Here is a 20,168-nt window from a genome sequence, read left to right on the forward strand (position 1 = left end):
GACAAGACTGCAGTAATAATTCAGACATAGGGTTTGTTTAGGGAAAGTCATGTCTGACTAATTTGATTGGATATTATGATGTGGTTACAAAGGAACTGCATGCAAAAAATAATTTTTATATAATATACTTGGATTTCAGGAAAGATTTTGATACTGTTGCGCACATGGAAGACTACTGTACAAACTGGAGCAGTAAGGTATTAAGGGCTACAATAGATAAAAGGATGGTTGAGTGGGAAAAGACAGATAGGGGACTAATGTTATTAGAGGAGTCCCCCAGAGTTCTGTATTGGGCCCACTGTTGTTTTGTATATTAATCGATGATATTGATGAAGAACATCAGACATAATGTCCAAGTTTGCAGATGATACTAAGGTTGGCATGGTGTTTAATAGCAGTGTGCTGCTGCAATGGGATCTAGAAAAGTTGGGCAGATGGGCTCAGAAATAGTAACTGAAGTTTAACATTGACAAATAAAAGGCTGCGCGGGTAGCAGTGGTATCGTCACCGTCCTACCCACACCGGATGGAAAAGGGCCGGGTTCGAATCCCGTTGATGACACGAGGAACTTTAATGGGTTTTATTTTCATTCCGTCGCTGAGTTAGTCGATCTTAGCGTAGATAGCAAGGTTTTCCCCCAGAAACTGGGTTTTCTTCCAGCAAAACAGGAAAATCAGCCAGAGAACACATGGAATTTTCAGACACAAATAGAGGTTTATGTAATCAATTACGGGTAATCCTAATATCATAATAATAATTATTATTATTGTTGTTTTTGCTCTTATATAATTTCTCCCTGATTGGGGGATTCCACTCCGTGACGGGTACTGCTACCAAGTACACAGCTTGCTTGTAATGTCTGGTGTTACTGTTGGTTGAGGAAATCTCTGACTATCCTACAGGTGTTCAGGATTGCGACTTTCTGGAGTTCCTTGTAGGTGTTCTCTGAGAGACCTATTGCTGCTAGGCTGTTATGTAGAGTCTTTAACACCATACCGCTGGTTGACACAATGATCAGGATGGTCGATACTTCTTGCATATGCCACATCTCCTTGACTTCATGTCTCAGGTTCGTGTACTACCCATTTTTTTCCTCATGGGTTTTCTGGACATTGCTGGTGTTGGGCACCGCTATGTCAGTCAGGTAGGTAGCCTTTTCCATCTTGCCCACAAGGGTTATGTCCGGTCTGTTGTGCGGGATGGTCTTATCCGTTATAATGGGCGGTCCCAGTGCAGCTTGTGGGTTCGAGTCTCTAGTACTGGCTGGGGTTCATTCTTGTAGTATGGTACACTTTCTTTGGTCAACTGCTATTTCCTCGCTAACTTCTGATGTATTATCCTGGCTACCTGGTCGTGTCTAAGAGTGTACAGATTCTGGGTGATCACCTTGCAACCTGCGGTGATGTGTTGAATCGTTTCTGAGGCCAGGTGGCATCGTTGACATGTGTCATCTGACATTCCGGGCTCCTTTGCGATGTATTTTCTATAGTTTCTGGTGTTGACTACCTGGTCTTGGACGGCCAGCATGAATCCTTCAGTCTCGGGGAAGAGCGTCCCGCTTGTGAGCCATGCATTAGAAGCAATGTTATCGATATCATCTTGATGGTCATTGTAGTGTCCATGGAGTGTCTTCTTTGTCCATTTTTCTAACTTCGTTTCTTGTCCATCTGGATGGGTGGGGTTCCTCGTTTAGGTTGAGTGGGGTATACCACTTATCTATCTTCCTTATGGCCTGGTGCTGTGTTGTCGAAGTAATCCTTCAGGTTAACTATCGCTGTTTTCTGTTGATCTATCAGGTCTATCAGGCCCCTTCCTCCCTCTTTCCGAGCTATTGTTAGTCTCTCCACTGATGACTTCGGGTGGTGTTGGCGGCTCTTGGTCATCGTTGTCTTTCGCATGATATCTTCTAACTCGGTGTTAGTCCAATCTATGACCCCGAAGGTGTATGTTAGTACTGGAGCTGCATAGGTGTTTATGGCTTTAACTGTGTTCCCTCCGTTCAATTTTGCTTTCATTTGGCTTCTGAGTCTCTGATAAAATATTTCGGTCAGGCACTCCTTGATTTCCTTGTGCTCTTACTGCTGAGCCTTAATTATCCATAGGTATTTGTAGGTCTCTTCTTGTCATAGCTTCGATCACTTTACCAGTCAGCAGCTGGTAGTTTCGGCGAAATAATTTTCCCTGGCACAGTGTGTGAGTCTTGCATTTGTGCAGACCAAATACCATCCTAATGTCCTTGCTGAATTCTTCGCTGATCCGGAGTAGTTGCTGGGATTGCTTCTCGATTGCCGCATAGAGCTTGATGTCATCCATATACATCAGGTGAGTGAGGGTGTACAGGTAGGTTCTTTCTTCCTTCTTTGAGGTTATATCCATACTTTCTGCCGTTAAGCATGGTGGATAGCGGGTTGAGTGTTACACAGAACCACATTGGGCACAGAGCATCTCCCTGAAAGATTCCTCTTCTAATGGGGATTGGCCTGGTTGTGATGTTCTCGACTTTAATGGTGGTACTCTATTTCGCCATTGTTGCTCCTAGGATGTTTGTCACTATCGGATTGACCTTGTAGATCTTCAGAGTCTCTATTAGCCAGCTATGAGGTACGGAGTTGAAGGCCTTGCGGTAATCGATATAGGCCGTGTATAGGTTGCGGTGCTTCTTGTAGGCTTGCTCCATAACTGCGGCTTCTATAGTTAATTGTTCCTCCGCTTGCATCCTTTCTGCTCTTTGGCCATTATGTTCTGACTCTCTAAGTGGTCTGATATCATCTTGGTTATGCAGCTGATCAGGATCTCGTACATCGTTGGGAGGCAGGTGATTGGCCTGTATTTCGACGGGTTTCTTGTAACGTCTTTAGGCTTGATATGTGATTCCTTTGATGATAAACTTCGGGATCGTCTCCGAGTGCCTTATCATTCGAGTGAACTGCTCTGCTAGGTGCTTGTCTGTGTGCAGGTGAGTGTCTTGTACCAGTAGTTGTGGATGTTATCAATTCCTGGGGTTCGCCAGTTGTGGATGTTCCTGATCGACTGTTTTACTTCTTCTTCTGGAATCTCCCACTCTCTCATCTCTTGTACATCCTTGGTTTCTTCCGTTCTACTTCTATCCAGGGTGCTCTGCTGTTATGTCTTACTTTACTGCTCCAGATATTTCCCCAGAACTCCTTGATTGTCTTCTTCTCGGGTGGTCCGTTTCCTGCTTTCTCATCTTCACCCAGTTTCCTGTAGAAGGCTCTTTGGTCCTCATCGAAGTTTCGGTTGTTTATTTTCTTCTGGGAGCTCTCTTTTTATCTGCATAGTCTCTTGCTAAGTGCGAGGAGGTTCTGCTTCAGTGTGTCCAAGTATTCTCCTATTCTCTGATTTCTGGTCTCATGTTTGTTGTGGACGCTCTCTTGAGGATGCTCTTCACATGACCTATCTTGACTCTTAATTCTTCTATCTTCTGCTGAAGTCTTCTTTCCCAAGCTGGCAGTTCCTTCTGTTTTCGGTTCTTCTGCTGGTCTCTCGTTTCATTTCCATTAATCCTTGTAGCTGCTATGGCAGCACAGTATACGGCTGTGTGGATAGCCTCCAGCGTTGCACCATTGTTGTCAAGGTAATGTGGCATTATTTGCCGATTGAGGTGGTCTGTTACTCTCCACAGGATATTATTTGGCCTCTGCTTAGGTATATCACGTGGGTTCTTGTGGAGTCCATTCCTTCGAATTCTGTTAGGGCCTTCTTCCACTCGTCTTCTATTCTGGATATCATGACTTCGTCTCTTTCCACTTCATCTACTCTGGGTTTATTTCTTCTTACTGTTCCTCCTCTTGTTCCATGGTATGAAGTTCCTCCTCTGGTTCCATATTGACCATATTCTTTTTGCTTTCTAGCTGATCGCTGACATCCTGCTTGATTTTTTCCAAAATGGCAGGAGTTATTAGGTTCTTCGTAACGATGGTTCTTCTTTGGTCTACTAATCGCTGTTCGGTGACCTGAATATCCAGATATCGTTCCAACCACTTGGTATGTAGTCGCGACCTGTACATTGTCATATCGGTCTCTAGCCTGGGTTATTTCATAGTATGCTCGCATGATGTACGTATACATTTCAATGTTCCACTTCATACGCTGGCGTTTTCTTCCTTCCTTCCTGGGTGGTCACTAGCGCAGTTGCGAAGGAAGCACTTCCAGTTGGTGGGGCTGGGTGATCTTGCCCTTCTAATAATACTTATTATTATTATTATTATTAGTGGTATATTATGGAAGAAAGCCAGCTTATAAATGAACAGCCGAAAGAAAAAAAAACTCCCATATCACTTGTCCATCCGCCTTAAATAAGTTGTCTTTTTCTTCCTTGAATTTATCTAAACTGCCCACTTATATAAAATTACAGTATATAAAATTTTAATTTAATTATATACAATTAAAACTGTTTGTTCAGGTTTACGATAAATATGATTTAATTTTTAAACAAAAGCATTTTCACAGGTCGTCTCACGTGATTAACCAGTCGCGTGAAATGTGGTCGTTATGGCAATGGGAGAGTTTAGAAGACTACATTTAATAGGCTTATTGAACATGAGTTTTTTCGTTCAATGTAAAACAGTAAACAGCAATGTATTGTTATTGAAACAGAAATTTTTAATTTTGTTGGCCTTTCTGTAATTACAGGGCTTGAAAGATTAGCTTTTTATAATTACGCAAGTCAGTATTTAGCAAACTAAGCGCGTGGTTGTGGTGTGTCAACGATCATAAAATCAAATTCCTGTTGGAAAAATGTCCTCATTAATAATTACAGATGTTTTACTAACTGCATTTCGCAAATCGGAATTCTGGGGACGTTTCTGATATACTGGAGACAGATATATATATATATATATATATATATATATATATATATTATTATATTTTTTTTAACACAGAAGTATTACAACAGAAGAAGTATCTCTGGAATAAATAAGGTACGGAGATTGTGAATTTTTTATTTATTTTTTTTCAAATTGAAAGATAACACCAACTGGCATGACTGAGATGAGCCGAATAAGTGAAACATTTGTATTGCTGTACTTATAAGACGAAGCATTGACCAGGATTTGGACTATGCAATAGAATAGACACACGAACTTTGGATGTCTTTTTTATTTTATTTTTTAACATACTAATTTTATTTGTATATATTTTTTGCTTTCCAGGACTATATGCTATTATTTAAATGTGCTGGAAATTTCCACTAAAACGTCTGCTGTTAGAATGCTTATGGTATATGATTATTACCAAGTACATGCTATATAAAGTGTTAATGGGCGAAATATTAGTATGTGATAGACTGACTGGTCAATACAAAATGACATTATTTTAATTATGCCTATGTATACATGTGGTTGCGCAAAGTAAATCTTTAAGTTAAAAATTAGATTTAAAGAATCTTCTCTCTCCTTTCCACCAGAAGAAACTGTTGCTTCTACTGATAGAAAGGATAACAAAGGTCAGAATCATAAGGAGTATGCAACTAGGAAGGACCTAAAACAAAAGAAGACTTAACTAAGAAGTTAGTTGTTATTACCAAAGCACAAGAAAAGCCTGAAAAAGGAAAGTACGGAAGATATAAAATTTAGTGAGAAAGATGGTGCTATATCTGATAATTATAGTCTCAAAGACAATGACTACCGTTGTAACATCTGTCATAACAGAGGAGAGACAGGTGATGTTGTAGACAGTAAAAGTCCAGAATAAAACAATGAAAAAACTTCTTTAAGGATAAGAATATAGAGGAAAGAATATGCAAACTTGGAATGAAAGATGCTTGGGGAATTTAGGTAAATCGGTACATCTATTTAATCGTATTCACATGTACGCAACAAAAATTAATTAAATAATAAATTTTATTTTTTATGTATATATTTCTTTTATAGACATGGTTCTCACAGAGAATCATATTAGATACAAATTATGGAAAGATTATTTTTTTACTTTGATACAGAAAAAAAAAAAGCAAAATTACTTAAATATAAAATGAAAGGGTACACCACACACGTGTATATCTTTCAACAGTGAATTTTCTCTGAATATTTATTATGTTAATGTAAATGTTATAAATTATGTAGATTCTTAATTGTGTTCTTATCTAGCATACAGTGGTGCTCAAAAATTGTATCACTTGCAAAGCTCGCTGAATTCTGAAAAATTTGGCAATAAATCATATGTTTTGTTATAGCATTACCCTATTACATCATCCATCTCTAGCAAGCTCTCTTAGATGGTGTCACGTGCCATACATCATTGCGTCACCCTAGTATAAATACAGTGCATATGCCACGAGCCGATTATTCTGCGCTATTGCAATGGCTAAGTTTCATAATTAATACCACATAAGAAAGAGTGATGCTGCTGCTGCGTTGAATGCGGAGGGATATTCTACGCATGAAATAGCTAAAAGGATTCACTGTAATCAGTCAACAGTGGCACTTTCATTACGAAAGTTATCAGAAACTGGCAGTCTAAACAGAAAGAAAGGAAGTGGACGTCCACGAATATTTTCTGAAGAACAGGACACATTTCTGGTCCGTATGTGTGTCTAAAACAGAAGATCCTTGTCGACAGATCCCAAAACAGCATGGGAGGAGGATACAGGAGTAAAGCCAAGTACTGCTACAGTACGTAGACGTCTTTTCTCATCGGGATTAGTAGCACTTCTCCGGGGGGGGGGGGGGGAAACCACTCTTGACGCAAAAAAAAAAAAAAAAAAAAAAAAAAAAAAATGAAAGCCCAGCGTCTAAAGTGGGCAAAAAGAACATGCTAGTGTCTGAGGATCAGTGGAAATGTATTACTTTCTCTGTAGAATCAAAATTCAACTTGCATGGTTCCGAACGGCCAACAGAATGTTAGATGATCACTATGGGGATGTTACCGATTGCATTTTTCAGAACGACTCTGCTCCATGTTTAGCAAATGTTTTAAATTTATGAAACGTCGCACTATTTCTCTACCTTTACAGTGGCAAAAATGGTTGAAGGATAAATCGATTCGCACAATAACATGGCCTGGGAACATTCCAGACTTCAATCCAATTGAAAATTGTTGAAACAAAATTGGTTTCAATAATGCAAAAGAAATCAAAAATACTTAGAGAGTTGTAGCCTGTAGGAGACATTAATCCGTGTTTGGTACCATGAAATTTTCCAGGAATACATTCAGAACTTTATTGAGTCAATGCCACGACGATGTGCAGCAATCATCAAGGGGTTCGCCAACGAAATATGAGTGTGCATTTTGTTGTGTGTTTTGGTTATAAAGCTGCCTATCATTCTAGTATGAGCAAAGTAATAAAAAAAAAAAAAAAATCGGCGCGTTCATAGAATTTTTGTTATTATATGAACCATAAGTAACATGCTGTTATTTCATTGTATTTTTACCCGTAAGGCATAAAAGTATATTTTTCTGCAATTAATAGTTTCACATGGGTATTGTTATTACTTATGTTCTTTCGGCTATTTCTAAAAGATCAGCTACCAGTATGAGGACAAACAAACTAAAAAATGAGGTGATGCAATTTTTTTGAGCACTACTGCACAATATAATTAAGATATCGGAAGGTTCAAATATAAAGACTGCCTCGGGCGGCCTGTTAAGTTAGCCACACTCAGTTCAGTTTACAGTGCAGTATTATACACAGGCGCATGAGGCACTAAGTGATTCCAGGATTCCCTCTGGAAGATGTTGGATAAGGGCTCAGGGATTGATTTTGCGCCTCGGGCCCCTAAAACTCGAGCCTGATTAGGGATACAAATGACTGTTTTAGTCGTTTTAAAATATTATGGTCATCATCCTCATTGAAAAATGTTTCATAATCATATTTCTAACACCTTCAGTGCAGCAAATGAATACGCTGATGAAATTGATATATAAGTAATCTGTAATAGCTATTTAAATTCTAAAATTCTAAACTCGAAAAGACTAAACTTGCGACAATACTAGGAAGAAACTCAATGAACTTGTCGCCATGCATGCATAAACACGCAAAACTTCAGGAAGAAGAGAACGAAACAAAAAGAGACAGTCACTGATGGACTCATAAATAACTTATACGAACTTACACGGAACCAACTAGACCTTGAAAAAAGAAATTGTGCCATTCTTTAGGAGGCGCTGAAGCGAACAGTGAACAGGTACTGTAAATTCTGTAGCTCTGGCACATTTTACAAAATAAAAAAAAAAAAACCAATCAACATTTTATCGAATATATTGAGAAAGAAAGCTGGCACTCATATCAACGATTTTTAAGAATCTAGGCAAAAAACAAGATGACGTTTCTCTTTTTATGAGATGCCTGCAGGACTTCCTTGTCCTTTAATCTGTTTTTGTGTTCTGTAGAACTTAAATTGCATAGATAATGCAATGTTTTTAATTTTCCAGCAGAACAAACTTGCCTTTGCCACGAATAAAAAAAAAAACCCAATATTTTACTACTTTAAAATAGCCGGGTGGGTAAAGTGCCTGCCTAGCAACCCAAAGGTCGCAGGTTCGAATCCCGCCTCGGGCTTGGATATCACGATAGTGTCGGTTGGATCTCACGGCCACGATACACGAAGGAAGCAGGAAAAAACTGATTCCTTGGTGCATTGCTCACATCATACGATAAAAAAAAAAAACTTTAAAATAGTGGATTGCCTAAAAGGTTAATTGGCTATTTGTTTAAATAGAAGACTGCTAAGACAGCCTGAAGACACAAGTTAGCCTTTCAAGGCTAAGTTAGACAAAGACAAAGACAAAGACAAAGAGACATCTTCGTATGTATACCTGCTGTACAAAAAAACAATGAAAGGACAAGATAGCTCTACAAACATCTTACAACTTCACCGAAGTCATATGTTTTTAGTTGTATTATAACTTTGAATTTCTCTCACTTAGCGCTCTCTCTTATTCAGTAAACTTTGTAACTTAGCTGGAACTGCTCTTGTAAATTACAGTCATGTGGCTGGTCACACAGCGCTTGCGTGAGCTGCTGATCAGTTCGATGTCATTCTAGAACAGCTGAAAGCAAAGAGAGAGAGAGATACAAAATGCCCAGTGTGGGTACATCAGGAAAAAATTTTGTTTCATTAAATCTGGTTAATCTCATTCTGTATTGAATGAGCAAAAAATTGCTCATTCAATATAGACTAATTTTTGACACAGTGGCAAAACTAAATTCTGGCATACCAACAGATTGCCCAACTGCCCTACGTGATCTTTAACAACCACACCAAATCGGAACTATTGTGCCCGATGCTCGAAGCAGATGCTCGCCGCCCTGAACTGTGTGAACGCCGACATCGACAGGATAATAAGTAACAAGCAGGACAGACACAACTTTATCAAAGCCCTTGAACCCCGAATCATCGCCAAGTTGTATTTGTTTTTCTGTATTTGTGTTCAGCTCTGTGTTTTTATGCTGTATTTGTGTTCAGCTCTGTGCCTTTATGCTGTATTTGTGTTCAGCTCTGTTTTTATGCTGCATTTGTGTTCAGCTCTGTGTTTTTATGCTGTATTTGTATTTCTTTTTGCATTTGTAATCTGTATTTTGTAGCCTTTTTGTATTTGTTCGCTGTATATTGTAGCCTTTTGTGTTTGTACGCTGTCCTTATTCTGCTTTTCTCTAACTGTTATATGGGAACCCCTGGAGTTCGTCACCATGATGGGATATTGTGCTGTAACTTTACTTCACAATAAAGATTTATTTATTTATTTACTGCAATGGATAAAGGGATGGTTGAGTGGGAGATGGCAGAGAGTGGTAATAAATGGATACTGCTCTAGGTAGATTAATGTTATTAGCGGAGTCCTTCAGGGTTCAGTGCTGGGCACATTGTTGTTTTGTGTATTTATCAATGATATCGATAAAGGTATATCAGGCTTAATGTTCAAGTTTGCAGATGATACAAAGGTTGGCGGGGTTGTTAATGACACTAAACACAGTATGCTACTGCAACAGGATCCAGAAAAGTTAGGCAGATAGGCTGAGAAGTGGCAACTCAAGTTTAACATTGGCAAATGCAAAGTACTGCATATGGGTAGCAATAACCGAAAAAAAAGTACCAACTGTGTGGTACTACACTCAGGGAGGTGGAGAATGAAAAAGACCTGGGGGTAATTGTGCGTCAGATATGAAGTTCTCTGAGCAGTAGAGACGGGCTGACAGAGCAGCTCATGGAGTTTTGTCAATGATATATAGGAATTTTGCTAGCAGAGACAAAGAGGTGATTATCCCTTTGTATAACGCAATGGTCAGGCCACACCTTGAGTACTGTATACAGGTCCGGAGGTCTCATTTTAGGAAGGATGTCGAGTTGCTAGAACGAGTACAGAGAAGGGCAACAAGACTGCTGAGAGGAACAAAGTAGTGCGCTTATGAAGAAAGGCTTAAGTTCTGCAAGTTGCGGCATCTGGAGACTAGGCAACCTGAGAGGTGATCTGATTGAGGTGTATAAGGCCTTGAATGGTTTGAGCAGGCTCAATGCTGATAGGATTCCTCGTCTTGCTCAGAATAATCACCTGAGAGGGCATAAATTCAAATTGAGGAAAGACAGAGGTAGGATATATGTGCGGAAATTTGCCTTCAGCCAGCGGGTAGTTGGTTGGTGGAACAGACTTCCATCCGTTGTTGTGGAAGTTGATAGCCTAAATAAATTTAAGGCGCAGCTGGACAGGTATATCGAACGAACAGAGGGGTGAAATGGAAGTTATTTTATTTTTTTTTTTTTTTTTGGCTGATGCTGTATAAGCTTGCTTTCTTGCATCATATGCCTGAACTAATGCTACTAAGTTCTACAAGAACCACCTCTTTTACATGTTCGCTTGCCTTTTGTTTACGAAACGAAAGTGTTCGTTTCCTCTAGTTTTGGTGACTGATTTTTCGCTGAAGATGACCATTCAAATTTAAATTTAGAAATGCAAGCAAGGTAACTTGTGGTCTAAATTTGTTAAATGATGCACACGTACACTAAACGGAAAACTTTTGTGTATTTATAAAACAATCATATAGCTCACCAATCCACTTTATGATAAGGACAAATATTACAAATTAAATATTTGCATTACGTCTGTGATAGCAATGATGCCACATTTCGAATATATCCAGTCATTTGGCAACACCCTGAACAAACGAAAATGCAAGAACAACTTTACAATTGTCACAAAATTTCTAAGAAATAATTATTGATCATTGCTTTGTAAACTAAAACTTCTGTAGAAAGCAATATAAGCAAAATTGCTGAACACCACCACCATCACTACAACAACAACAATAATAATGGGAGCGACGGCGCAGTGGTTACGACATTGGATTACCAATGTCGTAACCACTGATTGGTTCGACCGGTTCGACATTGGATTACCAGCCTGATGGTAATCCAATGTCGAACCGGTAGTACCGCCTTGGCGGAAGTGAACACGACTCCATCACGCTGGGATGCCGGTATAATAATAATAGTAATAAATAATAATAATAATAATAATAAATTAATAGTAATAAAAAAATTAATAAAATAAATAAACATCGTGAAAGTTGCTCCAAGGGACCTACCTACCCCAAGGTCGGAGTGACGGCTAAGGTAGATTGTGGCGCCATCTGGCGTCACTCGCGAAAACTACCCTGGACATAAGCCGAAGCTAAGCAGATCCACCACCAATAATGGATGATGTTGCAGGGAAATATTAATCATACTGCATCGAGTGTGGCGCAGGATAAAGTCACTCGCGTTCAGGCCTTAGGCAGAGGGGTCGGTTCGAAAAATCAGAGATGTTCTCCCGAGGAAGACAGTGAAGCGAGTGGTTACCACAAGAGAAAGGCAAGACCATCCAGCCCCACCAACTGGAAGTGCTTCCTGCGCAACTGCGCTAGTGACCAACCAGGAAGGGAGAAAATGCCGACGCATGAAGTGGAGCATCGAAATGAATCCGTACATCATGCAAGCATACTACAAAATAACGAAGCTGGAGACCGATATGACAACTTACAGGGCGAGACTACATACCAAGTGGCTGTAACGATTCCCGGATATTCAGGTCACTGAACAGCGACAATGTAAAAGTTCATGTCACTGAACTTTTACATTGTCACACTATATTGTAGGCCCGTAGAAGAGATCACTTTTTCAATTAATTACTTACTTACAACACCTCCTTGATGTACTACCGAATCAAAAGATAATAATTGGTGCAGACGTAAACGGTCGTTCAACCTGATTTAGCACAACCCGGACAAGCGGGGTACCAGGAACAGCCAACTTCTTGAGAAGTTCCTCATTGGCTTCCAGATCTCCGTCCTTTATCAGCCATACCAGCTCCCGACCTTTTGCAACACCCTTTGGGACACCACGATTGACGTCTCTCTTGCTACAGGAAGTATCGCACCGTTCGTGACCAACTGGAGGATGCAAGACACAACATCAGATCACCGTGTTATAACCTTTCAAATTACCAAAACTCTAACAAGAACACCACCAATCAAGCAACTCCATAGCAGATTTGCCATAACTAAAGCAAAATGGGAGCTCTACAAGAACTCCTTGACTGCAACGGTAGAAAATAACCAAAAGATGCGGGACCAATGGAGTGATTCTGACTCAGGCAAACGCAAGGTAACAAAAACTATTACAAGTGCCAGTGCAACAGCTATAAAAAGAAAAAACCCACTGCTTGGTGCAGTTCCCTGGTGGTCCCCCCCCCCCACGAGATTCATCAACTAAGGAGAGAAGTAATTAAAAGAAGGAAAGACTTCTAAACAGCACGGAGGGCCTGGCCGGCTGCAGAAGTTGAGGTGCTTAGGCAGCACTATAGAGATTCCAGGAATCGTTATACAGAGACTATCGAGAAAAGTAAAAATAGATCGTGGGAGGGCTTGGTCACAACAGGAAATGCTGACCCCTGGGGGGATGGTTTACAAAGTCATCATCAACAAACTCCCCAGAGGCGAAGTTTTAACATCCACTCGGATACTGTAGAGTGTGCTCACAACTTGGGAGCTATCCATGGACAATATTCTCGGCGTTATTTTCAAGGACCTTCCCCCCCTCTATATCGATCCAACAGAACAGCATCAATTGTGCCAAGAAAACCAGAATTATGACACATCGCAGCTGGAGTCCTCTTTCTCACGGGAGGAGCTCCTAGTAGCCGTCACAAAGATCAAAACCAAGAAATGTCCAGGCTTAGATCTGATCGAGCCGGAAATTGTTAAAAAGGTGGATGAGTATGCATAAAACCTTCTGCTGGATCTGTTTAACTGCTGTACGGAAGCAGGAAAATACCCAACTGAATGGATGACAGCAATTATTAAATTAATTTTGAAGAGCCCAAACAAACAGCCAGAGGGTCCAGACTCGTATAGACACATTGACTTCTATAAGTGGTGAGTAAACTGTACGAAAGATTACTGCATAAAAGAATTTCCCAGCACAACGAAGCAGCAGGACTACCAGCAGTGAACCAATACGGGTTCAAATCAGGTTCCTCCACGATAAATGCACTGAAAAACCTGCTCACCGCAGCGAGGGAATGCAGCAGGAAATACTTCCTCCTGATCTCCATTGACTTTGCCGGGGTGTTTGACTCACTTTGGTCGCCGAGCGTCCTCGGCAGGCTGAGGGAGGCCAGGGTGCCAATAAATCTATTCAACACCATAAAAGATTACCTATCGCAGAGAAAGGTCGAGATTAATACCCCGTACAAGAAGATAGTAAAACAAATCTACAGAGGTTGTCCGCAGTGGTCTGTGCTGGGCTCACTGCTCTGGAACATTGTCTTCGATGAGTACTTGTGGATGGACCTGGGGAAAATCAAATCCCAGGCTTTTGCGGACGACCTCATCTTTACAGTGGAAGCAAACTCAAGAGCTCAGCTTGAGACCCTGGCCAATTACGCCCTTCGACAGCTTCAAACCTGGGCAGCAAAGAACTTTCTCACGATATCACCTACGAAAACCTCATCATTCCGATAAAATTGGCGCCACAGATCAAATATTTAGGGTTCTCCTAGACAGCAAACTATCCTTTCAGCCACACCTTAAATACATCAGAACGAAGATCAGGAACTACTCGGCCCTGGTGGCCAGGGTCTCAAGTAGAGACTGGGGCCTCAACAAGAGAACGCTGGCACTATTATAAGAGTTTCCATCCCGGCAATCTCATATGCTTCGGCCATATGGTACGATAAGACCACGCTAGTAGTAAATAGTAGAACGGTGGATTCTACCCAGCGATCTATCCTCCGTGCCATAACCCGCGCCTGCAGTACAGTGAGTACTCCAGCCTTACAAGTAATAGCAGGTACGCTCCCACTAGACATAGAAATCGTTAGAACTGGAATGCTCTATTACCTTTCCAAAGGAGTCCCAGTTACCTTCCTGAATTTTACAACTGATCCCACTAATGATAGGAAGACAGAAAAAGTACGCCTACAGAATCCCCTGCTGCAGGAGTGGCAAAACAGATGGGCGGGTACCACCAAAGGAGAGATCACCAGCAAGTTTTTTCCACGGACAAATAGAGAACACCCGAATACATCATCACGGTTCTTCCCAGGACTTCATACAACGTACTTAAATAACAGGACATGGCCCCTTCAATGGAAAGCTCGCTGTCAACGCGGAGATGGGGGAATCACAGAAAACCCACACTGCACTTGTGGAGAGATAGAAGACTAGAACCATATTATGTTTGACTGTCCCATCTACGAAGACCTAAGACGTATCTGATTACAAAGTGAGATATCTTCCAAGAGGACAAGAATTTCTCCTCCTTGAAACGGAAGATTATAAAGCATTGTCAACGATTCGCCCAGGACCTCTTCGCGAGAAGGGCGCAAATTGCCATACACTGAAGAAAGGAGGAAATGCCACCCGACTGTGACAACCCAAAGACAAAACATATTACCAACCAGGACTTCTCCTCCTTTAAACGGAAGATTATGATCAAACACTTGATGACAGCCTGCAAGCGCAACCTCAAGAACCTAAACTGTGGGATTTGTCCCATGAATGACCCACAACCCTAGAAGTTGACGTCTCTTTAGAAGAATTAGAACTTAAATAGAAGACCCACCATAGACTTGACTCTACTGGACTTGACCTCATTGCAGCTCTTCTGCAAACGCCACAGGAGATCCTATACCTGTGCTCTCTTGCACGGTACTTTCTTTCCACTTCTCTTGGGAGAGGAGATGGTTTCACTGTCTACTCCCCTCCTCGTCCTCCTTTTCCTTCTGGTGGGACATGGGCCTGCCCCATTGACCACAGGGGTCACCTCCTCTATCGACCCCTTACTTCCTGTTTCCTCCCCCAGTCTTCAGCCTCTCCCCTACTCTATTCACTTTCACAGCGTAAACCCCACAGTCTAAATTTAAATTTAAAACTTTGACCTGGGGGGGGGGTTACCTTCCCTATTTACTCCATATTTCTGACTTCCCCTTGTCTTGTCTCCCCCTACTCTGCCTAAACACCAGCAAACTCCCCACATAATGTCAAAATTTTAAGAAATTGTCAAAATTCCAACTGCATACGAAAACCCCTCTGGGTTTAACCTTTCAGCGACTACTTCCCAATATTATTAAATTATTTAATAGGTCCTTGCCACTGAAATCTCAGGAAATTAGGCAGGACCGGCCAGGGTGGAAACTTAAAATTACTTGGTACCTGGTCTGCCTGCACGAGGCATAGTGGACAACGTTGGGGCCCCAGCAGGAGGAGGCTAGCGGCTAAATGGCCAGAAGAACAACGATACACAACGCTACACTTACAAAAGACAGTACACTTTTAAATCTCTGGCCTGGTGAAACCCATGTTTAGTCTCTAGAGCAAAGTTTCCAGCAACCCCCCCTCCCCCCATACTTCTCCTTCAACCCATGCACGGTACTGAGTACTATAGGTTTTGATACCTTTCGTGTTTGGGGTTTTCATAAAAAAAAAAAAAAAAAAAAGAACTGGTACACCTACAATGAAAACAACGCGGAGATGGGAGAAACCCCTGGTGCCGTTTGAGACGAACACACTATACAAAAACCTTTCCTAATCTAGGAAGCAAGGCAATAGACTTTTATGATCTAGGTTCATTTTTTGGCTTAGATAGTCATTTCAACAGAAACTTTAGTAAAGCGTACTTCCATGGTGATGGAAAACCCTGTCATGTAGACAGCTATCGAAAACCTAAAGAAAGATCTCTAGTACCATCCTATGACTTTTAATGACTTTTAATGACTTGACATCTTTCTCAATGAGGTCCATCCCTGGGCATTTATTGTTTCTTATTGGAAATTAGAAAAATCGCATCACCGAGCTCGTCCAAACTGAGGGAGTCTTCATCCTGTATTCCAACATTGGCAAGATTTACCCTTCTAATCATCAATACATATTCCTCTTCATCTTGAATAGAGGTAGCATTCCCAACCAGATGATCCAAGGTCGAACACATATTTTCCTTCCATGTTGTACTCTCCTCCACAGAATTTCCAACAGAGTATGCCGTCTCCCTTTATATGTTTTGGTCTTGTTAGTACACGGCTTGTATACAATTCCCCAGGGATCCTAATTACCAACTATTGTGACTAACGATCTGAAAGCAGTAATTTAGATTTTGCTATACATTAGCATTAGCAGAGGCATATGATGCAAGAAAGCAAGCTTATTGGCCAAAAAAAAAAAAAATAAATAAAATAATAATAATAATCCCATTTCACACATTCATTTGCTATAGATGTTTGTCCAGTTCTTCCTTGAATTTATTTAAGCTTTCAATTTCCACAATGACAGATGGAAGTTTGTTCCAGTAATCAACCACCCGCTGGCTAAAGGCAAATTCTGCAGACTTTCTGCAATTATCTTTCCTCAATTTGAATTTAATGGTTTGTAATCTGAGCAAGAGGAAGAATCCCATCAGCATTGAGCCTGCTCAACCCATTCAGGGTCTTATAAACCCCAATCAGATCACCTTGCAGGTGCCTATTCTCTAGACGCTGCAATTTGCAGAACTTAAGCCTTTCTTGGTAAGAGGACCCTTCGTTCCCCTCACCAATCTTGTTGCACTTCTCTGTACTCGTTCTAGAAACTGTACATGCTTCCTAAAATGAGGCCTCCAGACTTGCATGCAGTACTCAAGGTGCGGCCTGATCATTGCCTTATATAAAGGGATAATCACCTCCTTATCTCTGCTAGCAAAGTTCTTGTATATCATTAACAAGGCACCATGACCCCATCGCTATCTTCATATTTAAGAACGTCGATTTTTTGCTTGCATTCCTCTATTATCGTTTCCAGTAGATATTTATTTTCTGCTCCCACCAAAGAAGCAGCCAAGCATTCCTTGGAAAGCGAGCTTTCTTTGACTTGTAGTTCCTTGAGTTGTTTCACGTTTACATCCAGCAAATTCTCTATACCAATAACCCTCTCCTTTAAGCATTCATTCTCAATGTTCACATTCTGTAGGGTGCTCTAGAGCAAAACCCTAGCTTAAAAGGATCCCATTTACAACTTTCATGCCTATACCTTTTTTTTTTTTTTTTTTCATAGATTAGAAATTCTTCCATCTCCCTTCACAGGCAGAAAGAAACCTCACTAAATGATTTCAGAGATAGCTGCTCAATGACATCTGCACGATCCTTCACTAGACCTTTAGAGAAAGTTATCAAAATAACCAGAGCTTGTTCTCCATGGCCTACCTCGTGTTGCATCGCATGAAGATATGTCAAAAGGTTTTGAGCCTTCCAAGGACAGTTCCAGTTTCATATTTGCTTAAACGAAGTCAAATTCCTTTTTAACATTGTGCACAACCTTATTCAAATTGGTACTTACTTGTATATTGCATCTATTTACCCTTGACACTCTTCTTTGGGTTGAGGTGACTGGCTGCACAACGATGTGGTCCTTGAGATTTCAGTCCCCAAGTGAGCTAATGTCACCCACCGTATGAGATCGGTTTTCTAGCCTACTAGCTCTAGAACAGCCTGGAGATCTAATTCTTGAGGAAATGGACTGTCCATTCCTGAGTCACCAAGCACCTTGCCCTTGCTATGTACCTCCAGACTCACTACGCCATTCAGTTGCAGCAGAACAAACTAATCCACAGTATTCAGTCCTCCAAACCAAACTGAGTCTATCGCTATCCATTGCTTCCTGCGATTCTGTGGTTAATAGATGCGTCCCGAGGCCTAATTGCAAATTATTTTTAAAGTAGTTGTACTCAAATTTATTGAAGTACTCAGATAACACAGGTGGTTTCTTCTTCCTACAATAACAACGTTTAAATATACCGTTCAATTGTTGTTCTTTGTTCCAATGACTAACATCTACGTTCATATAATTTGATCTTAATCAGATGATGCTTAATCAGATCAAAAATGCAAGGAGTATAAGCAGAAAAATTCCTATCTCCAACAAACATGAGACCTATAATCAGAGGATCGAAGATAACCTTGACATCCTCAAACAGAACCTCCTAGCACTCAGCAAGAGACTTTGCCGATAGTTGTATTTACAGGAAACTTTAAAATTTGAAACTTTACAATCCGCAATTCTTTAAAATCCTGAACATTTCACAAAAAAAAAATCCTTATCTGACAATCCGGAAATATCTAGAAAGCAGTTTGGCATTCGTATGAAAAGTCGCATTTGTCTCTAAGAATCCATGCAAAAAAAACAAAAGATGATATAACCTTCTAACCTTCTCTCTCACTGTTATCGCTTATTCAGAAATTGATTCCAATTTTAAAATTAGAATCAATTCTAAATGAAATTTAAATTAAAACTGATTTCAATTTTATGAGTACAGGACAGTACTTGCTGTGATTTTATTTATTGTCATTAGATTGTTTTATCTGAGAAGGCAAGCACAAAACTAGCCCAAGGGCGTTGAATCAGAGAACCCTACTCCATAAAGTTTGGCGAAGATTAAAAGAGTACATTTTTGTTTATAGGAGGCTATCGGTTTTATAAAGATTTAAATTTGTATTTTGTTTGAGAAAATTGCGCTTATTTTTTTATACATCATGCAAGGTTTGAGAAAAAAGTTCGGTGAATGTTATAACAAATTAATTTTATTTGGTGATAAATGTTTGCATTGTTAATATTCCTTAGTATAATTTCCTTTTGCAACCACGGACTTGTTCCGTCCTGCTTGCCATTGATCAAAACATTTTTTGGAACTCTTTTGTGATTGCGTTTGACTGGTATTGAATAAATTTAAATCGTTTTCTTTCATATCCTGTTTTAATTATGGGAATAGCCAAACGTTGCATCGTGCCAAATCAGAAGAATAAAGTGGATGCGAGTTTTTGTATATTTTATCAAACAACCAAAAAGTGTTGTTTAGTCAAAAACTGTTTTGTAACGCTGTTCAAATTTCGTCATTTTCAGCACAAAGAGAAGAGTAAATGTACCCTCAGACGGGCACATACAAGTTAAAATTTGGTGTGCTAATGCTCGAACAATGTCGTTGTAAGTCTTGCTCACAATCTTTTAGTTACCCATCCAGGGGCTCACATCTGGTGAGTATGGGCTTCGCACACCCAGGGTCCTGAGCTGGATATCATCATTCTTCTCTTTCTTGGTGATTCCCTTCTATTTCTGACTCTCTCTCTCAGGGGTAACTCAGAATTATTACTATATATTTTTGCACCATATGGCTAATAATAATAATAATAATAATTCATGAATTATAAAAACATTCACCGAACCGTTTGGTTTAATTATCTTAGTTTATATAACTGGCGCCATCTTTCGGTTGAAATATTCATTATATTTTTATTAAGTTAAACAAGTTAATTTTGTTATCATTAGCATTAGTTGAGGCATATGATGCAAGAAAGAAAGCTTATACAGCATCAGCAAAAAAAAAAAAAAAAAACCTTCCCATTTCACCCATCCGGTTATTCCAAATGATTGTCTAGTTCAGCCTTAAATTTATTTAAGCTATCAACTTCCACAGCAACAGATGGAAGTCTGTTCCAGCAATCAACCACTTGCTGGCTAAAGGCAAACTCCCGCACATCTATTCTACAACTGTCTTTCCTCAATTTGAATCTATGCCCCCTCAGATTCTTAATCTGAGCAAGCGGAAGTATCAAACTGTTCTAAGGAAGATAAAAAAAAAATAATAATAAAATAAAATATTGTTTCAATAAAAACTTTAAAAAATAAATAAATAAATTTTACTATCAAAATA

Source organism: Mastigoproctus giganteus, chromosome 1, assembly GCF_048544385.1.
Source record: "Mastigoproctus giganteus isolate SK-2022 chromosome 1, ASM4854438v1, whole genome shotgun sequence".
Classification (NCBI taxonomy): domain Eukaryota; kingdom Metazoa; phylum Arthropoda; class Arachnida; order Uropygi; family Thelyphonidae; genus Mastigoproctus; species Mastigoproctus giganteus.